The sequence below is a fragment of the Triturus cristatus genome, chromosome 12 (genome assembly GCF_964204655.1).
Source record: "Triturus cristatus chromosome 12, aTriCri1.1, whole genome shotgun sequence".
NCBI lineage: Eukaryota > Metazoa > Chordata > Amphibia > Caudata > Salamandridae > Triturus > Triturus cristatus.
The window spans coordinates 550452380-550479869 of NC_140595.1; positions in this window are offsets into that span (position 1 = coordinate 550452380).

Sequence of the window (27490 nt, forward strand, 5' to 3'; positions counted from 1 at the left end):
ATCTAATCCGCAAGCACACACACATACTGGTTGGATTTGGCACGAGGGTGAGTGATGGTTCAGTAGATACAATTGTATTAGCAAGTGATTTCACAGAAATGAAATGCACTGGCAATAATTGAAAGGGCGAGAAACTGAACCATTGACTCACAGCTCGTGAGCTGTAAAGCCACGACAAGGCACCAACCTCTTTACAGGCCATTCATACACCTTTCATACGTGTCATACAAAACCATTCACACCGCCAGCCGCGGGCCCATCACATAACAAAACTCACACCAGCACACAGCGCCATTCAAGGGCCCATCACTTTCACATGCCCACAATCCAGACACAGCAACTACACAGGCTGATGGATTGCGTGGAGTGGCACTCAGCTAGCAGTGTGTGTAGTGACCAGCAGAAAGTCACTACTCACACACAGCCAGCCGAGCACCAGTCTACATACACCGCTAGCCAAGCGCCAGTCCACGCACACCGTTAGCCAAGCACCAGTCCAGGCACACCGCCAGCCAATCGCCAGTCCAGGCACACCGCCAGCCAATCGCCAATCCACCTACACCGCCAGCCAAGCTCCAGTCCACGGACACCACCAGCCAAGCACCAGTCCGCACACACCACCAGTCCATGCACACCGCCAGCCAAGTACCAGTCCACGCACACCGCCAGCCAAGCACCATTCCACGCACACCGCCAGCCAAGCTCCAGTCCACGCACACCACCAGCCAAGCTCCAGTCCACGGACACCACCAGCCAAACACCAGTCCGCACACACCACCAGTCCACGCACACCGCCAGCCAAGTACCAGTCCACGCACACCGCCAGCCAAGCACCATTCCACGCACACCGCCAGCCAAGCTCCAGTCCACGCACACCACCAGCCACGCACCAGTCCACGCACACCGCCAGTCCCCGCACACCGCCAGCCAAGCACCAGTCCACGCACACCACCAACCAAGTGCCAGTCCAAACACACCAACAGCCAAGCGCAAGCCTACACACACCGCCATCACATTTAGGATTTTTTTTGAAAAAAATAAAAACACAAACAAATTGCAAATAGATACAAATCTTCTAACAGCAACTAAATACATTGCACTAACACCAACCTTGAAACAGAATCAAATTTTCCAAAGAATACAGACCAGGCAGTTCACTTTACCACTCATGAATGCTCCCAAAAATTCTTTCGCGTGTGGTACGCTCTGAAACAAGCAGGGAGACACAGTGCAGGATGAGAGGGACAGTCGGGGCAGTACATACGACTCTCCTTCCGCGAACCTCTTCGCCAACAGACTCTACATCTCCTACTGGGAAAATCTTTTGCGGGTGTGGGAGGAATGTGATCTGGAAAGTGGCGTTCTTTCAATCTAGCAACATCCTCCACCACTCCAACTCTAGGAACACTTGCCTGTTCCACTACAACAAGGCTGCCTATTACAGACTCCTGAAACTTAGCAAAAGTCATCTTTGACTCAGGGCAAGAATCCTGGAACACAACAAAAGCATTAAACATTGCCAAGTGGAAAAGATGGATAGCCAACTTCTTGTACCAAATGTAAGCCTTACGAAGAGCAGTGTAAGGTTCCAACCTCTGATCTACTCTGTCAACACCACCCATGTGCCTCTTATAGTCTAAAATGCACACAGGTTTCCGCGCTTCAGTGACCTGACCCCAAACCGTCACAGGTGCAGTGCTTTCATCATGGATGGTAGTCAGCATGTAGACATCTCTCCTGTCTGTAAACTTCACTGCAAGAAGCTCCTGGCAACGCAACGCACTGCACTGTCCCCGCACAAGCTTTTGACAAACAAGTTCTTTCGGGAAACCTTTACGGTTAGAGCGGATTGTGCCACAAGCAACAGTGTCCACTTTGGCCAATTCCCTGAACAACCGCACACCAGTGTAGAAGTTATCTACATATAAATGGTGGCCTTTGTTAAAAAATCCTCTACCAAGTTCCCAAACAATTTTCTCAGTCACTCCAAAAGTGGACGGACAACCAGGGAGGTTAAACCTAGATTCCTTACCGGTGTACACCCTGAAATTAGAGACATATCCAGTCCTACTGTCACACAGCATATACAGCTTTATTCCATAGCGTGCCCTCTTACTAGGAATGTATTGCCTAAAAACCAAGCGGCCCTTGAACAACACCAAAGACTCATCCACTGCAATTTCTCTACCAGGGGCATAAATCTCAGAAAATCGATCAACAAAGTGATCAAGGACAGGCCTAATCTTAAAAAGATGGTCACAGTCAGGGTGATCTCGTGGCAACGCTAAACCATTATCAACAAAGTGCATCATCCGAAGCAGAAGCAAATACCTGTCACGACTCATGACTGCCGGAAAAATAGACGTTGCCATCAAGGGACTGCTAGACCAATATGAAGACATTGATGGCTTCCTTAGCAAGCCCATCAAAAAAGTTAAACCCAAGAACTTCTTCATCTCTTCAACATTTGTTGGAGTCCACCGGGTAGCTCTAGAGTGTGGCTTAAGACTGGCACTGTTGTCCCTCAAAAACTGTTCAGCATACAAATTAGTCTGCTCAACAATCTCTGCCAAAAACACATCGTCCATAAACAACTGAAAAAAATTTACCGGACCGGCAAAAAGTTTTCAGTATTCACTCTAGACCCTGGAACACCAGTAAACTCTGGCAATGCCGGCTGCACCATGCCAGGGGCAACCCAGAGGTCATCACTTTCAACAGGAAGCCTTGCAGCCCCAGCCTGCAGCCCAAATGCCTCTTGCCACACTACACCAACGGGAAGCCTTGCAGCCGCAGGCTGCAGCCCAGAAGCCTCTTGCCGCACTACACCAACGGGAAGCCTTGCAGTCCCAGGCTGCAGCCCAGATGCCTCTTGCCGCACTATCGGCACATCAGTCTCCTCCTCTAACACAGGCACTTCATCCGCACTAAGAGTATCTTCATCATCCGATGACTCCATACGGAGAGACAACTCACTGCCAGAATCGTCCCCTGCCTCCTCTCCCTCAGATGCAGAGTCAGTCTCTGAACCATGGTCAGAGGAAGACTCAAACAGCAAACCAACAACCTGCTGAGCAGTAATCCTGCGGCTAGCCATTATACTTACTAAGATAGAAGACTGCACAAACAAGTCAACAACAACCAACAATGTGCAAACCAAGTAAGTAAAGAAATGTGTACCTTTATCACAAAGATCAATGTACTCAAAAACTATACAATCCAATTACAAGAGACAGCTGCACTCACCAGAAACCAACTCTGCAGTGACACAGCAAAAACCAACGATATCGAACTAGAAAGAAGAAAAAAAAACAAATTACTCACAAGACAACAAAATACACATCGAGCACCAATGCAAAACGTTTTTGACACTCAAAAAACAAACATACTGCTATTATTACACCATTTGCAAAAAAAAATTCATGCAGAGAAATCAAACACATTTACATTGTACAAAAAAGAGTCTCTTACCAAACTACACAAACAGCAGAACCACCAGTAACAACACGGCAAACTGAAAAGAACAAAAGCCTTCACCTAGAACAAAGAAAGTTAAAAAAAAAACACATTACTATTGCAATTCACAAAAAATATAACAATAAACATTACAACATGCTATGTAACTACCCAAATGGTCAATCGGGTTATGTGCCAGGTGGGGCAGAAAACAGCAGGATAAAAAAGGCTACTCTGTCCCGGGGCGGGTGGGCCAAATACATATTATAAAAATTGCCCCCTGGAAGCGACACTTGCAAAAGGGGTCACTTCCATTTTTATTTACACTACTTCCCTGGTGTCTAGTGGGCATTTCTGCCCCCCCCCGGGGCCAGAAACGGACCGAAAGTGGACCGATCTGCCCCCAGGGGGGGCAGAAAAGTCTGTGCAAAAATTATCCCCCAGGGAAGCGACCCTTGCCCAAGGGGTCGCTTCCCATATCACAATAAATAAATCCCTGGTGGCTAGTGGGCTTTTCTGCCCCCCCCTGGGGGCAGAAACGGACCGAAAGTGGACCGATCTGCCCCCAGGGGGGGCAGAAAAGTCTGAGCAAATAATATCCCCCAGGGAAGCGACCCTTGCCCAAAGGGTCGCTTCCCATACAACAATAAATAAATCCCTGGTGGCTAGTGGGCTTTTCTGCCCCCCCCTGGGGGCAGAAACGGACCAAAAGTGGACCGATCTGCCCCCAGGGGGGGCAGAAAAGTTTGTTCAAAAAATATCCCCCAGGGAAGCGACCCTTGCCCAAGGGGTCGCTTCCCAAATGCCGAAATACACATCCCTGGCGTCTAGTGGGGCATCCCTGCTCCACGATCGCGACGCTGTGCGCGATCGTGGGACAGGAATGCCCAGCATTGAGACATCAGGGGAGAGGAAATACTCTTTCCTCTCCCCCGATGCCTCAAGGCACTGGAATTCGGCCCCCCCCCCCCCGCAACACCGCAAGAAAACACTCACCCTCCCCGTTGGACGCGCTGGAAGAAATGAATTCCAGCGCGTCCAACGCTTCCTGATGACGCCGGCGCGCGCTGTGCGCGCTGACGTCATCAGGAAGCGTGGGGGGGCTCGGGGGTGGCAGCGGAAACTCTTCCGCTGCCATCCCCCTCTGTGGGGGCACGATCGATGCCCCAGGGGGGAGCGCCAGCGCTTCCCCCAGGGATTGTGCTCATGACGGAGCGGTTCCGTCATGAGCACAGCTCAGCCGATGCTCATGACGGAACCGCTCCATCATGAGCATCGAAGGGGTTAAATACAGTCCGACCAATTCCAGGGCCGAGAATGTAAAGTCTCGCGAGAATGTAAAGAGTCGAGAAACAAAGAAGGGCTCAAACAACATATAGCTGTGAAGGCCAACAACATGGGCGGCCATATTGGAACACGGCAAAGAAATAATAAAACGGACTGAAATACAGTTGAAACCATAATCCTAGATAAGTAGAGTGCGGCATATAGGTGAGAGCACAGAAACGCGTAAACGGTACAGTGGAGTGAAGAGCAAGGTATGGGGTGTAACTAGAGATGCCTAATTCTACAGGCAAACAATAAAAGTATGTAGCCACACTATGCAGAGGAAAAATCTTCGGGTGGGAATGCATCATAGGAGGGTACATGAAGTTAGGGGGGGGATAATGGAAAGATCAATATCAATCAAAATAATAATAACAAAAATATAAAAACACGAAAAGTTACCCTAAATCGCAGTCTGGGAAGAAATCAATAGCCTTAGGGTAAACAGAAACGAGCAGTGGGACAATTGAGGATCCCAGAGAGCTTGCTCAGGTTATAGCGTTTTCCCAGGGGCAGGCTTCATTAAGGCCCTGGGCAACAGAGTTCAGGTAAAAGATCCAGAAGACTTCCCTCTTCTTTCTCAGGGTAGTGGGATCCTTGCCCGCAGGGGTATGTATTTTTTCCAGGATGACCCATAGGGGCCTCGAAGAGGAATGGACAAAACTTTTGAACCTTAAAAAGAAATCTAAACGCACCGAGGCACATGCCAATTTTATGCGGGAATATCTCAAGGCGGGCACCATCCCTATAGGCCTACGTGTTCGCAACATCCCGGGTCTCTTTGTCGAACTTAGAATATTTCTTGAAAAATGGGCCCTAATCTCCAATAGATGTTCCAGAGATTGGATGATGTTGATAGTTGAAACCGCTAGAGAAGTCCTATCCATACTCAATAAAGAAATTGAAGAAATGGAAGAAAAGCTTAAACGAGAGAATACTGTTGAGGTAGGCAAAAATAAACTGGATTTTTGATTGATATTGATCTTTCCATTATCCCCCCCCCCTAACTTCATGAACCCTCCTATGATGCATTCCCACCCGAAGATTTTTCCTCTGCAGAGTGTGGCTACATACTTTTATTGTTTGCCTGGAGAATTAGAACGGTTTTACATCTCTAGTTACACCCCATACCTTGCTCTTCACTCCACTGTACCGTTTACGCGTTTCTGTGCTCTCACCTATATGCCGCACTCTACTTATCTAGGATTATGGTTTCAACTGTATTTCAGTCCGTTTTATTATTTCTTTGCCCTGTTCCAATATGGCCGCCCATGTTGTTGGCCTTCACAGCTATATGTTGTTTGAGCCCTTCTTTGTTTCTCGACTCTTTACATTCTCGCGAGATTTTACATTCTCGGCCTTGGAATTGGTCGGACTGTATTTAAAACACCGGACTGCCAGGTCCATATTCCGTGTGTTACCGGGGCCCATCATTGTTGCCATCTTCTCGCCTGAACTTCGCGTTCTTTGACGGTAAGAGACTACGTGTCCTCATTTATTTGTTTAATTGTTTTTCTGAGTGTGCTCGTAATCCTTGGGTGCATTCATACCCATCCCCTGGACTAGTTTGTCCCGAAATCCCTGTTCCCGCCTTTCCACCCTAGATGTCATGTTTATGCTCAGACTCTGCCGTAAAGCCGCTGATCTCTTTTATTTTTATTTTTATTTTTATCACTCCTTATTGGGAACCTCCTTAGCCTTTTGATTCTGTTTGGGATGTCATTGCTCTGGCCCCTTGGCACGCTAGCACTGCATATCTCCTGAAATAGAATTTTTCTGTTCCGTTTTCTCTCCTCCAGACCCTACACCCTACGGGCGAATTTGAGAAGTGCCTTACCCTCTCCTGTCTAGCCGCGTTTACGAGAACCTGTTTGCGGTGTCTTCCAAACTTACCGCCCCGCTTGACGGCTTGCTATACGTTGGGTAAGCGTTGTGCCCTGAATCAATAGTTTTATGTGTAGTAGTGCCTGAATCCTATTTTGACCTTATCTCGCACTATTGTCCATTTCCCTACAGAAATTGTCTGTGTATTATCTCAATATCCTGGGATATACATATCTGCCATGTCCAGGGCCATTCACCCTTGACGATTCTAATTACCTTCGTTCAGTAGCCATCTACTGACTCCAGACATCAATTGATCGGACCCAGTCCTGGGTAAGCTACTCCAACACTGTACACTTCTCTTTACCTGTAAAGTATACTTTCTGTTCTTATTTGTATTCATTCCGTCTATTTGGATTGTTCTTATTGACTCCATGAGTAACTGACTCCACCGTATTCTCTTCGTCCTTTTTCTATAGAACTGATGTGCCTCTCCTGATGCATACTTATTGTCTCGTCAATATTTTACAGAAGAATGTATTTGTAGATAGCATCCTTGATTGAAAGGTATTGTCTCCCTCAAATTTATCTATTTATATCTTGGGCTATATAAAAACTGCCTCTGCTCTCCTGTCTTTAACCTTTGTTTCTGCTTTATCCCTTGGTGATTGGTTAACCATATTCGCACTTCCTTGACTCCATTCCTTCTGTATTATGGGTGTGTATCCTTCTCTTTCCCTGAAACCTTGTCTAGACTTTATTTCTCTGGGTGCACCTCGATCTCATCCATCTTAAAGCCACCTACCAGTCCGGTTCTATGTTACTTATATATCATCCTGACCTTGGGCCTCTTAGACTCCTATCGTAGACTCTTATCTTTTTATTCTTATGTTATCCCTTCAAACTTTTTTGTCTACCTTAGTCAGTGCTGAAGGAGACATTGTGATGTTAATATATATCGACTAAAACAATTTTCCTGTCAAAATGATATAAACGTTGATTCGCTGATGTGTTGTTTTCCACCTTTTTTTACGACCCTATAATAGGCACCTTCTGTGTTGTCCCACACGCCTTACATCGTCGTCGCCCTGATGAAGGTGTAGCTTATACCGAAACGTGCGTTGGCTTTTGCCCTCTCGTGCCTATTGAAAGAATCTATCTATACCTATGAACTGGGAAAGCACGAGCCTGTCTGAATTGCTACTTCTTTGAATCTTTACATTGTTGATGTGATTTTTAACTTCATTGACAGATCAATGTATATAATGTATGTACATGTATTAGCTCTGCCCCATACTTGAACTTGTTGTTTGAATGAGTGTATGTATGTTTGTCTTTATGTGTGGGACTTCGGTTCATATATAAAATAAACTGTATGTCATATTGGTTATTCTTTATGCAAAGATTATCACTTTGAATATTGCTATTGAAATAAAATATGTCCTTTTCATCCTTCTTGTTTTTCTTATCCTCCTGAGTCCACCTTGGCCCTTGGTTCGTCTTTATAAACGTGACCCAAATGTGGGCCTAATGAAACCAGTTTAGTGTAGACAGTGGGTTCTGTTTTTCTTTGAAAGCTCTCGTTGTTCCCTATTTCCCCTGTCTACCCATCCAACCTCTAGGGACCCCCCTTCTTTTGAACAGTTGCTCCTGCTAGCCACATAGCCATTTGAACGAATTTCTGACAATTAAACATCCGTCTTGATAACCAAAGGATTAAAATAAAATAATAACATCATTCACTGCCTCCGATACTTATCCCTTTGAATACCCCTCAAATGGCTGCTGCAACATCTTTGATGATGATGTGGCAGCCATTCACATCATTATATTTTATCTGTTGGGTCAGCAGATCCTCCGCAGCGTGAAATATATATACATTTTGAATGATAATTTCTCAAAAACTACTGAACGGATTTACAACAAATGACAAAAATCATGCTTTCTGGCGATCAATCTAGCTTTCTGCCATAATTGGTGATATTCTTTTCAGTCATTTTGGCTGTAACTGTGTTTAGTTTTCCAATGAAAAATTTCTTTGGGAAAATGAACATTTGGGACCCTCCCTTTTATTTGGACCTTGCTTGACAGATCACCCTGAAACTTCACAGAAAGGAGCTGAGGTAGATGATATTTCTTTTGGGAAAGTTTTGTAAACATTTTTTAAACTTCACCAAATTTATAAGCAAACCAAAAAAAGCCATTTCCTATGGAAATGTAGTCCTATCTATAGCTACCTAGTGACAACACCCCTAGGATATGTATATATCCCCCTGAACAGCTAGTCTCTCCCCTATTGGTTTCTGCAGCACAGACTTCGGGGCAAGAAAGTAGTATTTGTTAAATCCAGATATGTTATAAAGCCTTTCATTATGATATCAAGTTCATCCAAGGTACATTAAAAGACAACTCATGCCTGATGCCTTTTGGAAAGAAGCCTTTAAGTGGGCCTCTTTTACAAATACTATGGCTGATACTTTATAGATGCTCATGTCCCTCTTTACTTTTCATAGCCCAACAACAGGTAGAATGCTAACCGCAACACAGTATTGGAATGTATTGTCATCTATTTTCCTAAATAGTCTATCCAAGAGTTAAAAGGTTTTTAAACATTAGAAATTCATATTATTGTTATTTATCTATACACTTTCATAGTAAAATTGATCCAGCCAAATAACTGATCCATATAAATGGCACATTTAATTTCAATTCCTATATTTTTTAATTATATTCAATTCTGCAAGGTTCAATTCTGCTTATCAACCTATGAAAGGAACACGATATAATTCTTCTAACCATGGTAACAACCCACAGTATGTCTATACACAATATCCACAATGTTCCAATGGGAATCGCCCTCGTCCACCAAATTTAATTGTGACATGTGACTCTCCATATATGTATCCAGGGAGTACCAAAACTCAATCACCCCAATGCATACTTCAATTTAATGAAGTCCCCATCTAAAAAGTGCCTTGTGCCCTTCACCATAAAGTGTATATGCATAATATCGTTTTTTAATTTATTGCACTCCTACACCCATCTTTCAATTCAATGCAAGCCATATCTAAGAAACTGCTCTGTGTTTCTCGAAACATTAAGTGTAAGTGCATTAAATGATTTTTAATTTATTGCACTCCTAGTTCCAGGTGACCAGTGATGACTTGATCACCTGTTACTATCTGCCAATCCAATGTTGTCCCTGTCAAAGAATGTACCTGGTGCTCCAACCTGTGTAGTTGTCCCCATATTAATTTGCTGAAACCACTCGATTTTTTGTCACACATGTCTCCACATGAGTGACCTGTGCAGTTACCCCATTACCACCTTTCACCTCAATGCACTCTTCATCTAAAAAAGTGCTCCACGCTTTCTTTGAAGCATAAAGTGCAAATGCATGAAATGATTTTTAAATATTGTATTCCTACTCCGTGGTGATCAGTGATAACTCAGTCATCCGTTTCATTCTTCCAATCCAATATACTTTCCATCATGGAAAGTGCTTACTGCTTCATCATATAGTGCAAATATATAATATGATTTTTAATTTATTGCATTTCACACCTCCAACTGGAAGATGTTTATGAAAAAGGAGACTCATTTTTCACCATTCTTACATGGTGCTATTTTGGAAAGTTGTCTACAAAAATGTAATACTAACCAACCCAAGGTGCACCATATTTGAAATGCAAGAATTGAATCAAAAGTGCCAATCTGCCTTTCAGTATTAATATCACCATTCCCTTCCGAGCTCTATCAATTTCTTTCTTTTTCTATAATGTTATTTCCATACCCCCAAATGTGACTTAAACTAATCCATCATTTTCAAGTAATGCTTCTCCACTATTCATAAGATATGTGAGCAAATCACATCAAGACATCAGAATCTACACCCCATCCATAATAAGATCAATACTGATGACCCACTGCTATATTTGTATCTTACAAATGTACATGAAGTTCCACATCAGTATTATGGTTCCACGGCATTTCAGTCCCCAATATCAGAATCAATTTTGATTCTTGTTTTCTTACTTCCTTTTCTCTATCCCCCCCTCAGGAATGAGTCTTTATGATTTGCATGCTGTAGTACTTAAGCCCATTAGTGAACCCTGAAGAAGTTCCATGAAGTGGCTGGCCATTGGATAACTCTTATCGCCATTTCTTATTGCTCTTATGTGTTGTAGGGTCCTCACTTTTAATTTCTTAAATTGTGCTCCCCACATACTATTTGCCATAATCACTTTCTAATATATCACAAACTCGCTCCCTCATCATGCACAGTTTTCTCATCAATAATTTCATTGAAAATGTTATAGTGATATTATCAATGATCCCATGGAAGATCTCTTGAGTGATGTGATATGTGGAGTAGTAGCAGTAAATTACTTTGTTTCGGCCGGAGGCCATTAAAGAAAAACAAGTTAAAACACAGTGCATTAACTTCGCAAAAACAGTACAGCAATCTTACATGAAAATGTTCATAAGGTACTCCACTATTGGCCTGAGTACACAAAAGAGAATACACAAGCACAGACTATAGACAAAAACCTAAAGTGGTCCACCATATCGAGAGGTACAGTTCATGCATATCACAATATAGTCTTAATTGTGTTTGGAGGAAATCACAGACCATGTAAACAATTAGAACATTAAAATGGAAGTACACCAATGAAATTCATTAATACACTCAATACTAAACAAGATAAAACTCATAAATCATGAAAAAATTCTAAAATATGACTGCATTGTTACCACATGCGCCGAGATCTGACAACGGTGGTTCATATATCACGACTCAACTGCGCATCGATACTCTGCATAATCCCACAGGTTGACCAGGTTAGTAAAGTGCAAGTGCTCGAACACTCTGGCGAGGGCCAAGTAACTTTCTGGTTTCTCTCATTGCCAAATTGGCTGGGGCACAAGGCTCTGGTGTTATAACGGGAAGCTGAAACACTTTCTGATCACACCTACCACCAATTAAAATCTCTTCATACAAAACACAGTGAATCTGCTTGTGTCTAAGTTCAGGATTCGAAGAGCAGGTAAATCATGCTGGAATCCCGGACCCTGACAATGAGGTTTCAACCAGTTTGCTCTTGCTGAGGAATACAGAGGACGGCAGAACAAAGTATGTTCTATGGCTTCCAAAGTATCCAAACATATGGGACACAATCATTTATCACTCACATCTGGGCTCATCTTGTTCGATCCATATGTGTTACTGTTCACTGCTAGTGTGCCTACCCTGAATTTAATAAAAAAGCATATTTACCCACTGTGTAGTGACCTCATCAAGGTTAGATTCACACTGGCGTGAGGGTTTTATAGACAAGTTCCTTCCAATAAGGCTGTCACTGTCAGCTTCCCCCACACATTCTCTTTTTATATAGTTCCAGAATGTTTTTTCACGAAAACCCTCTTTGCAGAATTGATGGCAGAGGGGTTAGTGCATAGGGCTTCCAACACCAGGGTGAAGAGCCATTTCTTAAAAAGAGATAGCCAAGGAACAGTTGTGTCCCTATCCAGTAGGATAAGTTCATGAAGGCCTTGCCTATATGGTGCAAGCTCTGGGCACGACCATATCCTAACCCAGTATACCAAGAGTATCAGAACAGCTAGATCACCAATTCACTTTAAAGCTAGGTCAACATACAAAGTGATGAGTGAGGTAGATTGGGGGAGGGATAGGAAGGACCTCATAAAATGTTTTTCTCTGACTGCGAGGAACTCCAATTGACCTGTACCCAAAACTTCAGCCCCATAAAGAGCAGTTGACTGGACAGCAACTTTGTAGATCTCTACTACTAAGGATACTGCCCTCTGGGTGGAATCCCTATGCATCCTTCCAATAGCGGCTGATTTATGTAGCAAGGTAGCCCTGGACTTTTCTATATGTGACGGCCATGACATGGAGCTGCTGAAACTAATGGCAAGGTAATCAAAGTGCTTGACTTTCTTAAGTACAGCAGTCTCCAGTGTCAAGTTTCTACTGAAGGATCTATGCAGCCTTAGGGTCACAAATGTAGATTTCTTGATATTAATCTCAAGCCCCATGATTACAGAAATTTTGAAATTTGTTTAGGAGATTCTCTGTCCCAACAAGGGTTCTTCAGATGAGAAGCGTGCCTTTGGCGAACAGCAGGCCGGGGATGGAAACACCAAGGTGGGTGGGGCCCCCATTGATCCGAGGGAGTCTCAGAGGCAAGCTTTAGGGACCAGACCAAAAGCTACTCTCAGGTTAATGAAGGCAACATAGAGATTGTCCTTCAGAATCTTGATATACTTCCAGAGTTTCAACAAGAATCTGAATATTCGGTCCCCTGTTCCCACCTTAGATATCGAAGACTGAGGCCCATGCCTGAAGTTTAGCCAAAACCGGGGGGCAAAACACCTTCAGTAAGATGTCAATAAGGGTAATAGGCCTATAATTACTTGGGTCAGATCTAACACCCTATTTGAAGATTGGAATAACCACCACTTCTCTCAATGAAACAGGGAGGGGAGCACCTGGCATGATAGAATTAGACAGTATATTAATATACAGGCCCAGGTCTTGATTTCAGAATGGTACGAGTCACCACAGATGAGTTCTGATCCTAGTTCTTTTCTGGGTTTCAGGGACATGATTGCTTCCTTGGTGTCATCTAAAGAAATGAAGATAGAATCTAACTCCATGGAATCCACATTAGCCTGCAAGCGCAAATCAGTGGTTGAAGGCAGCTGAGCTAGGGAAGGTGTAGAGTAGAGACAGCAAAAGTGTTGGACCAGGCTCTGCCGTTGAATATGATGGACTGTTGAAGTACAGGTTTTTGAACTACCATGGGCAATCATATGCCAGAAGGAGGCTTCTAGCAAATTCAACCCTTTTTGCTCATACCACCTCTTTTGGTTGGCCACTAGCACCTTTCTGTACAAACCCATTGCCTCACGAATCTGCACGGGGTATAACGATTTAATGGCAGTTAGGAGATGTGTTTTGGCCTGTCTGCAGCCTTTGAAGAACCAGGGGGTGGACTCAGACATAGCTCTTTTAAGTGTGTCATCGTGCACCTCCACCTCAAAGAGGTGAGTTAAAGAGCCAAAGAAGAGGCCTTGATGGCAAAGATGGGAATATCTCCTGCATTGGCATCCTCACAGGGAGAGAGAAGTGCATCAAAAATATTATAAATCTAGGCAAGCTGTGTAGGGCAGCAGTTGCTTTTTAGGCACTTAAGAGCTTTCCTGGAATTTCCAACATTTACATCCCCATGTAGTCTGTACTGGTGCAAGTTCTCAACAGCTTCTATTTATGGGTGAGGTTGAGTTGATAGTGATCACTCTCTGGGCTGTTAGTAACACAGAAGTCCACCAACCAGTTTTATCAGTCAAGAGATAACAATATGTAATCAATTCTGCTTTTTGCAGAATACCTGGTGAAGTAAAGAGCCATTTGTGTGGCCACTGCAGAATGTGTTTTTAAGGGGGTGCATTCAGTTCAGGGATCATAAAGGCTGCATCCTTTGCCTTAGTTACCAGTGTGATATAGCCCAGTGGCTTGAAGGTGGAATTAAAAGCACCCAGAGGATGAGCTTAGGTTTGTGGGGCAATGGCTCTAAATGATTATCAAGAATAGTTAGGGTAGAATAGATACTTTTGGAGCCCACGCTATGGCTATAAATGTTGTAGATATTAATAGTGGGTTCATTACTAGCCCTTCCTAAGAGCCCGAGCACATCTGACAAATCTATTTTTAGCTGCTCAAGATCTCAATTCGGGGAGATTTTGACCCATTTTAGGAGGCCCCCTGAGGGGCGGCTAGACGTAGAAGCGAGCGCATCTACTGAAAAGTTAACAAACCCTGACCTCTCTAATTGCTCTAGTGCTCATGTCTTCTGGAAAAAGCAAAGATGGAAAGAATCGATTAAGTCACCCCATAATGGGTTGGCCAGCTTACTACATAAGCTAGCCACATTCCAAATTGAGGATATGCAGCTGTCCCAAGGGTCTTGATTGCTCCAATCTGGTGCACAAGGTACCCTCCCTGTCCTCTAAGACAATGTCTGCCACTGCTGCCAACGGGGATGTCAAGCCTTCTGGGACAGCCACGGTAAGGTCCAGGACAAGGGTGCTATGGGCAACTATAGGTTGCAGTCAATCCACACCACTCAACTGACGCTCCCTCCTAGTAACACCTTCTCTCGGTCTAAAGTAGCCATCACTCCCTCTAGTGCTGCAAAAGGCAAGCTGGATCCCAGTCTATGGAACGGACATCTCGAGCTTCAATTGTCAGCAAGCCATCGAGGATCTCCATAGAGGCCACTGACACTTTGATCGAGTCGCATGAATCGAGCATGGAGGAGTATCTACAGACATTCAGGATATCTTGACTGCCACTGGTATTTGCCCCATATCCAGTGTAAAACTTTGTTATGTAGAGGCACCCTGTCCTCAAAACATGCCCTCCTCTGTTTTGGTATGGGAATTTACATGACCTCTACTGTGTCTATTCTAGGTTAGTATATTGCTTCAAGTGGATCCACAGGTGTCCCGAGCTGAGAGCGCAAACTGTACCCTCCCTCTATGTGTCGCTCAGGGGATCTAAGGGAAATAGTTTTGATGGGACCTGGTAAGTTAGAATAATTGGGAAGATTATGGCCATGTTTGCAAGCCTGCTCAACGGCCAGTTCTTGTTGCCTCCCTGACACCAGGTGGCTTGGAATGGGTGACCAGGGCAGTCTGATGATGTCCTTCCAGTGTCCAAGGGTTCTCTGTTTCTGTGCTCCTGAGTGAATACAGGAGTAGGAAGTGCAAGGTAAAGTAGGGGCGGGTTAAACTGGCTGCGTTACCCTGCAATCTAGTCATCTGGACTAACATTTGTGTAGTGGTGCAGACCTTACGTTCCAGGGATTTAACCACCTCCGTTAGGCCAGCAACTTCATTGCACAGCGCTAGTACCATTTCATGCAAGTTAGTTGTTCCATCATGCGATCGCGCAGTAATGCTAGCCTCAATTACCCCCCAAGGAGCCACTGGTAACCCTCCTGTATCACTTTCCATCAGAGGGGTGGACCTATTGGAGCAGACTACTGCTGGTTCAAGAGGGGGTGGGTGACACACCAGGGGGGGATTCCCCATCCATAGCAGTGTTGGATGCAAAAACTAAGTTCACAGGAGATCTACTTCTGCCCTTCTGTACTTTATTGGGCTTCTTCCAAAACATATCAGGAGGGGTTGTTTTTCACACTCTTGAGTAGATGCAGATGGATGCATATGGATTCAATAGTAACTCTATCTCCTCAATCAAATCGTTAATTTGGTTGAGAATTCTGGAATCTCTTGCCTTCCTAGCACACTTGTTGGGTTTGTTGGTGGGGTGGCAGCATCAGCGGCTTTCCTCTTACCCATACCTGGGGATCAATAGAGAGAAAATACAATAACAATCTTATTCATACCCAATAGCACTGTAGAAGGCACTGTAACAACCGTTACCCCAAGCTAACCACTCCCAAGAAGCAGAATGCACCCCACACAATAGAATGAATGTGCCCCAACAGAAGGGAACTGGGAGCAATAACAGATGACAAACAAGTGTTGAGGTTCTATGGAAGCCCTCGCATTTTAGTGTCAGGGGGTCACAGATTATGAACCAGCAGCAAGCAACCAAAATTAAAAAGAAGAGGATACAGTCATAAGCCAGTCCCTCGAAGTAGCTCAGGTAAGCATTCTGCCCATTGCAGCTTCCAATAGGACAGATCGGGCAGCCCCTGCCAGGAGCACAGTACAGGAAAAATGCCACAGATAGAAATAGAATCCTACAGACTGGGGCACACACAGCAAGGAGGTATATAGTGTAACACATCCCCTGGAGCAGCACATGACAGATTAAGACCAATGGTTCTACAAATGCTATAAGAGTCACTCATATAGTAGTCCATGCAATGCCCGGTGCAGCTGTGCAAAGACCTGTGGTCCTCCCTCGATTGGAAGACATCCTAGAAATCAGTGCTCACGGGGGCAAAGTTAGCCAGTTGAATATGATGTAGAACGATCCATATGCAGCACCTGGCCCCAGAATCAAGGATGGGCCCTGCCCTGGAACTTCCCGGTGATAATGGGTGCAGGACGGGCCCACCCTTGACCTGGGCACAGCCGTGAAGCTGTATTGCTGAATGTACTAAGAGCACAATGGTAGGGCCTTCCCCCTTCAGGGACCTGTCTGTCGGAGCGCCTTCTGGCACAGGGCGAGAGAGGAGATGGAGTCCCCTTGAGTCAGCGTGGTCATTGGCAGCCACAAATCCCTTTGTGCACCATCAAAGTGTCCCACGAAGCAGGATTGCCACATGTGCTAAGAGCACAATGGTAGGCCCTGGCCCTTTCAGGGACCAGTCTTCAGGAGAGCCTCCAGGCACAAGGAGAGATGGAGGTTGAAGTCCCCTTGAGTCAGAGTGATCATTGGGGTCCATGAACCCCTTTTGTGCACCATAACCTGTCCCAATTTGTTTGGTAATTAGCTGTGCTTGGTGAGGGTGCAAGTTCTAGTTACCTTAGGGTGTGAGTTATAGCTACTAGAGATGAATATAAGTGGTGAATTTCTGTGGTTTTTAGAGTTTAAAACATTGTTTTTACTGAACATTTCATATAACTATAATGTTACTTTAACCTTCTTTTATTTTCAGTGAATTTCTATGGTTTTGTTAACGTAAAGTAATATTTTATACCATATGTCAAGCCAACCCTCTGCCGCTCATGGCCGACAGCCACAGGGTCTGGCCTACAGCCAGGTCCTGGGGCCATCCTCCGCAGGCAGCCAACCTCAGGATGTGCATGGCCTTTGGCCATGCGCAGTGGGGGCTTGTCCTCTCTGGCCAACCCACCCAATAGCAGCCACCATCCACTGCAGGCTGCCAAACCAACACCACGCACAGTCTTTGGCAACGCAGCATAGGGTTGGCCTTAGGGCCCTGGGGGTGCATGTGGCCCCCATCCATGAGCCTTATCAGAATCTGAGGACTCCATCCACTGGGGCTAAGCCAATAAAAAAGGGCAGGGGACAATTCATGGCACCCTCCTCCCCCGAGCCTCATTTGGCCCTGGGAACTCCAATCTTCGGTGCCAAATACAATTAGACAGGGGAGGGGAGTGTGAGGCTCACCTCCCAGAGCTTTCTTGGGCCTCGGGATCTCTTTCCTAGGGGCAAGAATCATTTTAAAAAAGGGGGGCTGTGTGGCCCCAGTCGGCTCCCTGTGAGGCTCGGGAGCCAGCATTGCTCCCACCCAGAGAGAGTAGGTATTTTTGCATCCTCTCTCCAGGCAGGAACAATAGGTGTTTTGTTTCCCTGTCTGCACACAAGTCTGTTCCCAGCCCATGGGAGAATTTTTTAAGCTCCTGCCGGCTGGCAGAAGACTTGTTTGATTGCTCCCGTCTGGGGGGAGATTTAAAAATGCTTCCGCCAGGCAGGAGCAAATATGTGTTTCCATGTCGGGGTAGTGTGGGCAGGGAAATTACTGTGCCCTCAGGATGGGCTCTCTGGGACAGACACACTGAGCCAGTCCCGGTAGATAGGGTCCCGGGGCCTTTAAAGGCTTGGGGAATGGGAGTCGTCAGCCTCCATCCCCTTTTAATTATCTGCAAGATGGTGTCAGGGAATGGGGTACCTGGGGCCTTTTTAGGCTTGGTGAGGGGGGCCACACATCCCTCTCCCCTTTTAATACCTTCAGCTCTGGGAGGACGCACGCCCCCCCTTTCTTCAGTATTTTATGGCGACTCCCTGGGGATGGCTGCCACCACTTCCTGGTTGATGTGAAGGCAGCCAATCAGATCTCAGCTTGAAATCTGTCTGATCTACGGAGGTTCCTTGACCCTAGATATACAAACATTTTGAGCATTAATTGCTCCAAAACTACTGAACCATTCACAAAAAGCACTCATTCTGGACCACGATCTAGCTATCTGCCAAATTTGGTGTAAATTCATTCAGTGGTTTTCAACTGTATCAGTGTCTAAAGTTACTATAGTAAAATGCATAGTTATAGTTAGGATCGTGTATCCATTGGCCCAGAGGTAACCATTTTCACTGAGCGAGATCAGATACATCTCTTGCCACATATGTGTAGACCAGCTTTGGAGATGGGATTATTGGCAAGACTTGTTTTTAATTCATTTCTTACTCAGACAGCCTGACACATATGTTTTGCTTATGTTATCAAAATCTTTTTTCATTATAATGCCATAAAGCTAAGCAGGAAACAACTTTAAGGCATTTTTCTAGCCCATTCCTAAACTTGAATGGACTATTAAGATTTTTATCTCACCTAGTTCCCTTAGAGAAAATTCTAGCTGGGCCTACAGAATGAAAAAGCTTTGGCTTTTATTTCTCAGAGAGGGCTCACTTACCACAAATGGTAGTGTGATGCGTTTTTATATATTAGCCCCCTGCCATATGGGCTTACAAGGCACACTTTAAGAGTGTATATATAAAACCAGGAGTTTTATATATGGCAAAGGTGGTTTTACATTCCATTGTCACAGCAGTGCATTTAAATTTCAGCCTAGCCACAACACAGTGGCGTTCCCAGCCGAAATATGTTTTTGTCAGATATGTAGGTGGGTGGTGTAAATATACACTGCAGCCCAGATACAACATTTAATTTTCCATACCATAGATGCACTTTAGGCACCATTCAGAAATAATGTAGAGGAAATTTAAATATACCAAAGAGAGAGCTCCAATTTACAGCATGTAGTGGCCACACAAGTACTTTACTACTGTTTAGCAGTAGCAAAGTGCACAGAATCCTAAAGCCAGCAAAAATAGGGTCCTGAAAAAAGGTGAAAAATATGTGATCCCCACACAGAAAAAAGATAATTTGGTACTGTAAAGCTCAATTCGAACTTTGTATGAAAAGGTTTTTGTGTGTGTGTGTATATATAAATATTTTTTAAACTATTCATTTCATATAATATTTTATTAGTTTTAATCAGGGCCGAACTGGGAACCGAAACCGGCCCTGGCAAACTGCTCAGCTGGCCCCCCTGGGGGGGGGCTGAGGGGGTGCGGACGAGCTGTTTGAATGGGCCGGTTTCGGTCGATTTTGTTACTGGGGCCAATATTGCAGGCCCCCGGTAACAAAAATGGCCCCCAAGGGGCCGAAAACCGGCCCCCACCATGGCGGTCCACTAGGGAAACGCCCAGTGCCCGCTACGGCCAGTCCGGAACTGGATTTAATTGTTTTTTCGCTACTTTTATATTAGAGACATTTCTAAAATTCGAATGTTATATTTTCAGATACTACATCTTCTGTCAGTAATTTTGTTGCAGATATTTTTTATATTCACATTAGTGGAAAGTAAAGTAGACCTTTTAGCCATCAATATTTGTAAACTGATATTTTTATGTTTCAGTATTTATGTCTTCAATATTGTGCTGTGCAATAGCTCGTACCTATGAGGTGGGCAATTGACTGCATTTACTGACCTCTTTATAGTGCATTAACAAGGGATAATTCCCAGAATAAAACGCAGTAACCACTGTTACAGGAGCCATGTCAGAAAATATCGTAGCCTGTTAAATCTACACACTCATCTTCCCAAAACATTCTTTCATTTATCAGTAGTTATTGCAAGTGGCGAATCATAGAAGTTGCTATTTATTTATTATAAGTTATGTGCTTTTAGAGACTCTTTTTCCTCCATGGGGTTGCCTCAGAGTTACAGTTACGACCTGAACTATTCTGCATATTTGGGCGATTTATTTCAGATATCTTAATTTACATGAACATTTGTGCATGCTATGGAAAAATCTGAAATAATCAACATCCTCAAGTAAACCACATTTTACCTGGCAATGCTATTTCTTTAACAAAACTACCGACAGTGAAATAGTTTTTTGTTTGCTATATAGAAACATGGAGAACTATCTACTGTCGATAGAGCCGTAAAATGGTAAAATTTGGGTTAACACTTTATTCGTGGCATGGCCTTTCTTCCTGTGTCTAGACTCCTGCATGTGCATTTTGGAGAAATAATATTGCGAGTTGATTATATTTTGTAAACTAGCATTTTGTAAATCTGTTACTTTGTGTCTGAGATCAGCTTTCATAATGTTTCATTTATTCTTCATAACTTTTAACAACCTGTTCGCCGTCTGCATGTCAAGGTCAGAAGAGAAAGAAAGTAGACAAAAGTTCAAACAATGCATAGGGAAATGTTCGATGTCTCTTGCTATCAGCAAAATATGTGCATTGTCACGAAGGCTTATCTGTAGTGACAGCTCATCTGTTAAAATCCCTTCGGGAATAAAAGACCGAGAGATGTTTTCAGAAGAGAGAGTTTTGTGAATCAATTGGACAAGATATATTTCGTTACAATTTTGTAAATCTTTTAAATGTAATTTCTTTTAAAGACATAGAAGTGTGAAAAACATATTATGTTTAATTATGTATTATTCGGGAAAAAATGTGTTCTATTCACAATTTCCTATTTATTTTATTTATTAAAAGGTTTTATAGATACATGGAACAGGACCAAAATATAAATGTCCGAACGCGTTATAAAACTTAAGTTACTTACACTACATGCATATACGTATACAGAATATAACAGTTTGGGATTCCATGCTGAAAATGGACGGGCTTTGGTCCCTGAGTAACCCTGGGCGTAGTGGGCGTAGTGGGGCTACGTGGAGCATCGCATAGTGTGGCCAAATCTACGCACGCTCGCGCGCTCCGCGTAGCCCCACTACGTGCCACCCGCCTCCCACCCACCCTCATTTTAAAATAAGTTAAACTATGTTAAAAATAATATAAAATGCCTTACCTGCGGTGCGGCGTCCCGGGGCTCCCTCTTCGTCGTTGACGGCAACTTCTTTTTACAAATGCACAAGCGCGGACGCCCGCGCATGCGCATTTCTCGCGAGAATTTTGAGGCATTCCAAGGTTTACCAGTCTTGGTAAATTTGGAAACACTCCAAAATCCATGGGTAGATGCGTGGGAACACCCATGCTCCACCCATGGATAACCATTGACAACCTTCCCAGGGCACAGTGACTTAAGGCAGCAACTTCTGCTGCCTTGTGTTACTCCAGATTTCCCAAGAAACGCAGGGCCATGCAAGGTGGCCTTGCCTTGCTTCGTAAGTGTGAGTTTAGCATTGCGTTGCCCTTACGACACCTCGCAAGGGCGACACAATACTATGATAATTCTAGGCCCTAGCCTTTGAGTTACTTCTTGAACAATTGGAGACTTGCCAGTGTTCTGAGTAAGGGAGGAATGGAGTGTCAGATTTTGGGATTGTTTCCTTGGAAGGCATGTCTCTAGTTTTTTCTTCCATTTCAAGGCTGTAATTTCAAGCAGCAAGATGTTTGAACTCAGAAAGCAATTTTACCTCCCAAAGATAGGAAGGTTCTCTGTTAGGTAGTTGGGAGCTCATAAATGTACCACCTTGTAAGTCATGTAGTCTAGTTTAAACTGGTATCTAGCTTCTATTGGGAGCAATTTGAGCTCAATTCAGAACAAAACTATTCACCTTTTAAAGTATTTAGATGGATTATTGTTTGTGAACATAAATGCATTGTTTAACTGTTACGTAAATAGGGAAATAACTTACAGAACGTGGCAAAATGATTGTAGGTTCTACAACCTAGTTTCCCCATTTACAGATGTCTTACTGTTCCCAAATGCAAAGGTGCTCAGTAAGTCCTTGTAAGTTACATGCTACCTGTTTTATCCGCATTGCAGTACTAATTGTACAAGTCACCCAGATTAACACTGATCCCACCATCAAATAGCACATCTGCAGAAAAACCACGATGGGCTGGTACCAGCTCGCTACTAAATAAAGTAGGGCCATTACACTAAGATAGCAGTTTCTGAACTTCTGTTCCGCTTCTCATACTTTTGTGTCTGGATGGTGGCAATGCTTTGCTCCTTGTCCTCTCAGACTCCACACTGGCTGCCATGCATATCTCATCAAGGGCAAGAAGAAATGTGCCCCCCACCCCCATGGAAATTCACTGGCTCCTCTTGATTGCCCACATGTCTTTAAAATTACCTGCATAATCTACAAAAAAATCATGATCAGCATCCCTCATAATTGGCCTGGCAAGCTCACCATCTCTTGTGTTTCTTGGCACTCCCACAATTAAGACACCATCAGGCTAAAGAAGAAGATACATCTAGGATCTTGAAAAACACCCCAGTGTATCCATAAGGACTGCCCCAACCCTGCTTCAATTTATTAAAGTGTGAAGAGACACTACTTTACACACAATCAATGTCTATTCTCACTCTTAGAATCCAGCTACCCCTTCAATCACACTCTACCTATATTTTTGTTTTTGACCGTGCACAGTACACTTCTGCTTTTTGGCTAGATTATAGATAAAGAAATATAACATGTATACATCTGTAAATTAAATTTTAAATGCACTTTTAGAGTACATACAGCTGCATACGCACACATTTATGAGTTTAGTTGCATGTTAGGTTATGTAGAGCATTTTCAGAATTTAGAATCATTGAGAAATGAGGAAGTCACATCACTCTTCTGATCCAACGAAAGTTTCATATTCACAAAATATAGGCATGAAGGAGCCACAACATAGTAATCTGATGATAATAATAATAATAATAATAATTTATACTGTTGATTACATCACTAATGATGTTACCAATAACATCAGCAATCATTTTCCCCATTACAATATATGTTATAATTAATAGCATTATTTATCACATCAACAATTCTTTTTCACAGTGAGGGTGACAGTATGTCCATGCTAGATTAAGGATTATATAAATGCCAATGAGCCAAGAGTATTTTGTGTGGATTTAATGTGTGTCCCAATGCATAATCAAATGCAAAAATAACAATTGATGGATGGAATGCTGAACAATGTCAAACATTCACACAAGTCAGTGATCTGGCCTTAAATCCATCATTTTTGTACTCACCACGCTACCCAATTTCGGACCTAGCCATATACAAATCAGTTTTGAGCTTTCTCCCCATTGGAACAGTCCAGCCCCAACTGCCAGTCCAGGTCCTCCCTGGACTGGTAACAAGCCTCCTAGGACCGGTTTCGGTGTATCACCCCTCGTCAACCATGATAACTTGATTAGACAAATGCATAAACAATGCATTAGGAAGCTGGTTACCAATACCACAAATCACATGTGTATTCAGCACCATATGTTACTATTGCCCCCACCTACTACTCTTGATCCCTTCTTCTGCAGTAATTAGTGCATTCATCAGTTAAATAGTCTCTCTAAAGAAGACCTTTGAGCCAGATGTAATAAGAACTGGTAGCAAGAAACTGGTCGCAATTTGTAACCAGTATTAGTGCAACTAGTGTGATAATTGGCGAACTGACCTCGGTACTAATATTTTTATTCGCAAATTACCCATTCGTAGTAGGTCACAGTTTGACCTAGCTTTTGACTATTGATTAGGTAGGTCGCAAATTGAGACCCACTATCAGTCACATACGTCACAGGGATGATGCCCTGCTGCGGTCAGGAGACTACTATATCTGTGATAGCTTTTTAAAAAAAAGAAACTTAAAAAAAAAAATCAAACCATTTTTCTTACAGAAAAATAGGATGTATTTGTAAAAAAGAAAAGTGTAAGTTCCATTTTCTAAGAGTAGACAGTGATACATGAGACCACTGCCTACTCTTAAAAAATGTTTTTAGCAACATTTACAAAGAGGAATGGGGCCTTTGGGGCCCCCTTCCCATTTGTGAGTGACTTACCACTTGCTTTGAGGAGGTGGTATATAATTAATATTTTGTGACCGTGATTCCGATTTGGAAGGGACACCTTCAGTATCTGGTCACAAACCTATATCAAGATTTGGTAATGTGTTGCCAAATCACAATTTAGTTTTGTAAATGGCTCGATTCTGTGGTTCATGGGGACAGTTTATAGACACAATGTGCTCACCCATTCTGCCATGATGTGCATCCTTCAGTGTGTCTATCAGGTGAAGAGTTGGAACAGTGGGCTGTATCACAGCAATTGTACTGTTCTCAGTACAGGTGCGAACCTGCACCTGCAGTGGGAACAATGCTCTTGTGAAAAGCCTACCAGCTGTTTGAAGTTGCTGGTCCAAATTTTACTGCAGGCAGCAAACCACCAGCCTGCTTTCTGAGGGCAAAAGAGACTCCCTACAGAAGGGTGCAGTGAGTAACGCTACCCACTTGCAGGTGGATGTTTGTAGTCCCTGGGAATCCCAAGCTCTCTCGCCCAATGGACGCCATTGAGGCACACTGACTGCATCCCATTTGTGTAGTCTGCAGTCAGTGCCACTCTGAATGGCCTTTTTGTCTCTGGCCTGCATCTGTATTATAGTGCGGGTCAAGAGCAAAGGATTGCCTTATTTGCATGGAGTCACATACCCTTGAGATCATGTTCATTCACATTTAGCACCGACTTGATCTGAATTTATACCAAGGTGCTCACAAGAAGAAGGTGCGCACTCCTGCCACACCCTGTAGCATTTTTTATATTATGGTACCTGGCAGGTATTCAGCAGAGCACCAGGTACACTACAGAGATGGGTGATGCCATACTATGAAATGTGGGATCTGATGTTTCTAAGATACAGTTGACTTGTGTGCTTCCTCAGGCAGAGCACAAAATCAAGCCATTAAGGAACTGTACAAAGGACACACATTTCCTTTGCACACAAATGAAGTTATAGCAGAAATGATTTAAGTAGAATGCATGTCTTGGGAAACACCATTGGAACAACAGGCTATTTTGAATACCAACAACCCAGATGTTCAGGGCTTTCTGTTTCACAAAGCCCTGAACAGCTGGGTTGTTGGTCAAGCTCCATGATTCTCTCTGACATTCATAATTTGCATGGTCATAGACTGTGCACCCGGAGGTTTGTGTGCCAGTGAGTGCATAAGCATTTTGCTCTCTGTTCAGGAGTGTTTAGCTGTAAGCCATATTCCACTACTCTTATTGACAAATAGAGAACACCTCACCACCTGGTCCCACCAAAGTTCAGCTGTGCAAAAAATATGTCTGTGTTATGAAGCCATGAGTAAACATTTTGGGGACAGATTCCCCACATGAACACATTTGATCCTTATGGAAAATACAAAATCCAACTGCCTGTTTACAAGCAAATATTGATATACTTTAAGAGCCTAATATCACATCTATTTTGGTGGCATATCATCTCTATCCGAGCTGACTACTTTCAAAATGTATGACAAATAGTTCTACTCTTTGCTTGATCATGAGAGAGTAGAGTACCTTCAGGACAGACAAGTTGAGGAATGAGCACTGAGATCAAGATTAAAGCCAGCAATATGATTTTAAACACTTTGGAAGCGGAAACTCATTGCTGTTAAGTACCCCTCCTTGGCATTGAGTAGTCCATGAGTAGTCTATAAGGGAGGGTCCCACTATGTTTAGAAATGTATCAGAGGTCAGAGAAGACAGTATTTTAAAAGAGGGTACATAGGTTATACTACATGCTCTGTTAGTTGCTGGCAGATGCACTATCTAAACCCAGTGGATGATGCAATTACTTAGAAAATTGCACAATAAATGCACAATTTACATCTTAGGCTATTATGCACTAACCAGTTCTGCCCATGCCTTTCTCTGACTTTTTCTCTCTCCCTTGACCCTCACCTTCTTTACCTGTCCTTTGGTTTGTCCCCCCTGACAGGAGTAGAATGTTATGGAATGGGGGCAGCTGATAGTCTGGTGACTTTCCTGTGAGGCACAACTGAGAGGCGTTCCTGTGGTTCTTCAGTGGTGGAATGAAGAAGAATGGTTTACAGCTATACTTTGGAGTTATCTACATGTATCTACAACAGAGGCCAACTGCTTTTTCACCAGCCTCGGCTCTTGGATATCAAGCTTCACTCACAATGCAACTTTACACATACATGGTCCCTGCACAGATAAATAGATATAGACTGCACTAAATAGGAACTCTGATTGATGGTTTAGTGTAATTTCAGAGACGATTCACTGCTGTAAGCACTAAGGTGATAAAGGGGGGAAGCAGTTATGGAGATTGTTTGGTGGAACAAAAGGAACATGAACAAAACAACATAATCATAAAGCTAATTATTTATTACAGCTTTTAACAATCATCCTCACTATGGAGGACACATCTTAGTGCTGCTGCCTCTGTAAGGAATTGACAGGACAATCCCATTCCTACTAGGGGTGGGCGGTAAACTCCACTCCTCTGGTGGAGTTTGCGGAGTTTTGCCAATTCCACGCTCCCCTTGGAACACGGAGTGCTGTAAAAACTATGACAATCGCCACCTGGCAGAGATTTTTCTATTGTACACCTCGCCAACGTTAAGTTGGCGAGCAAGAAAATTGAGTGAAGGCCGCCTCTCGGTGAGATTTCTCAACTCTGGTGGTCGCGGCAGGTCACTACCACTCGTGTTGAGAAAGCTGCTGCTCGCGTTGAGAAAGCTGCTGCTTGAGTAGAAAATCTACTCAAGCAACAGAAAGAAGCAGTGCCCTCTGGCATACCATGTGGTGCTGTTTGCACTGATTTTACAGCATGGGACAAGCTCCCCTTGCTAAAAGTCAGTGCAACATACCCAAACTGCCCAGCTCATAGAACTCTGCGGAATCTTGCAGTTTTAGGTAACTCTGCGAGTTCTGCCCACCCCTAATTCCTATCTGACCCGTGTTGAAGCTGCAAGTATTGTGGTCTCACTTTAAGGTTAGTTCATAGTCAGTCTTACCAGCAGTCTCTCTTTTGTCCTTGGGACAATGCCCCTATTACTAGGATGAAGTAGCCTTATTCTTTAGATAAAGAAGAGCAAAGTACCTTTAAAGTGGTATGTTTTTAATTTTTACTTTAAAAATGCCTCTCTTGATATGTTCCTCAGTTCAGGTTGCAATGAG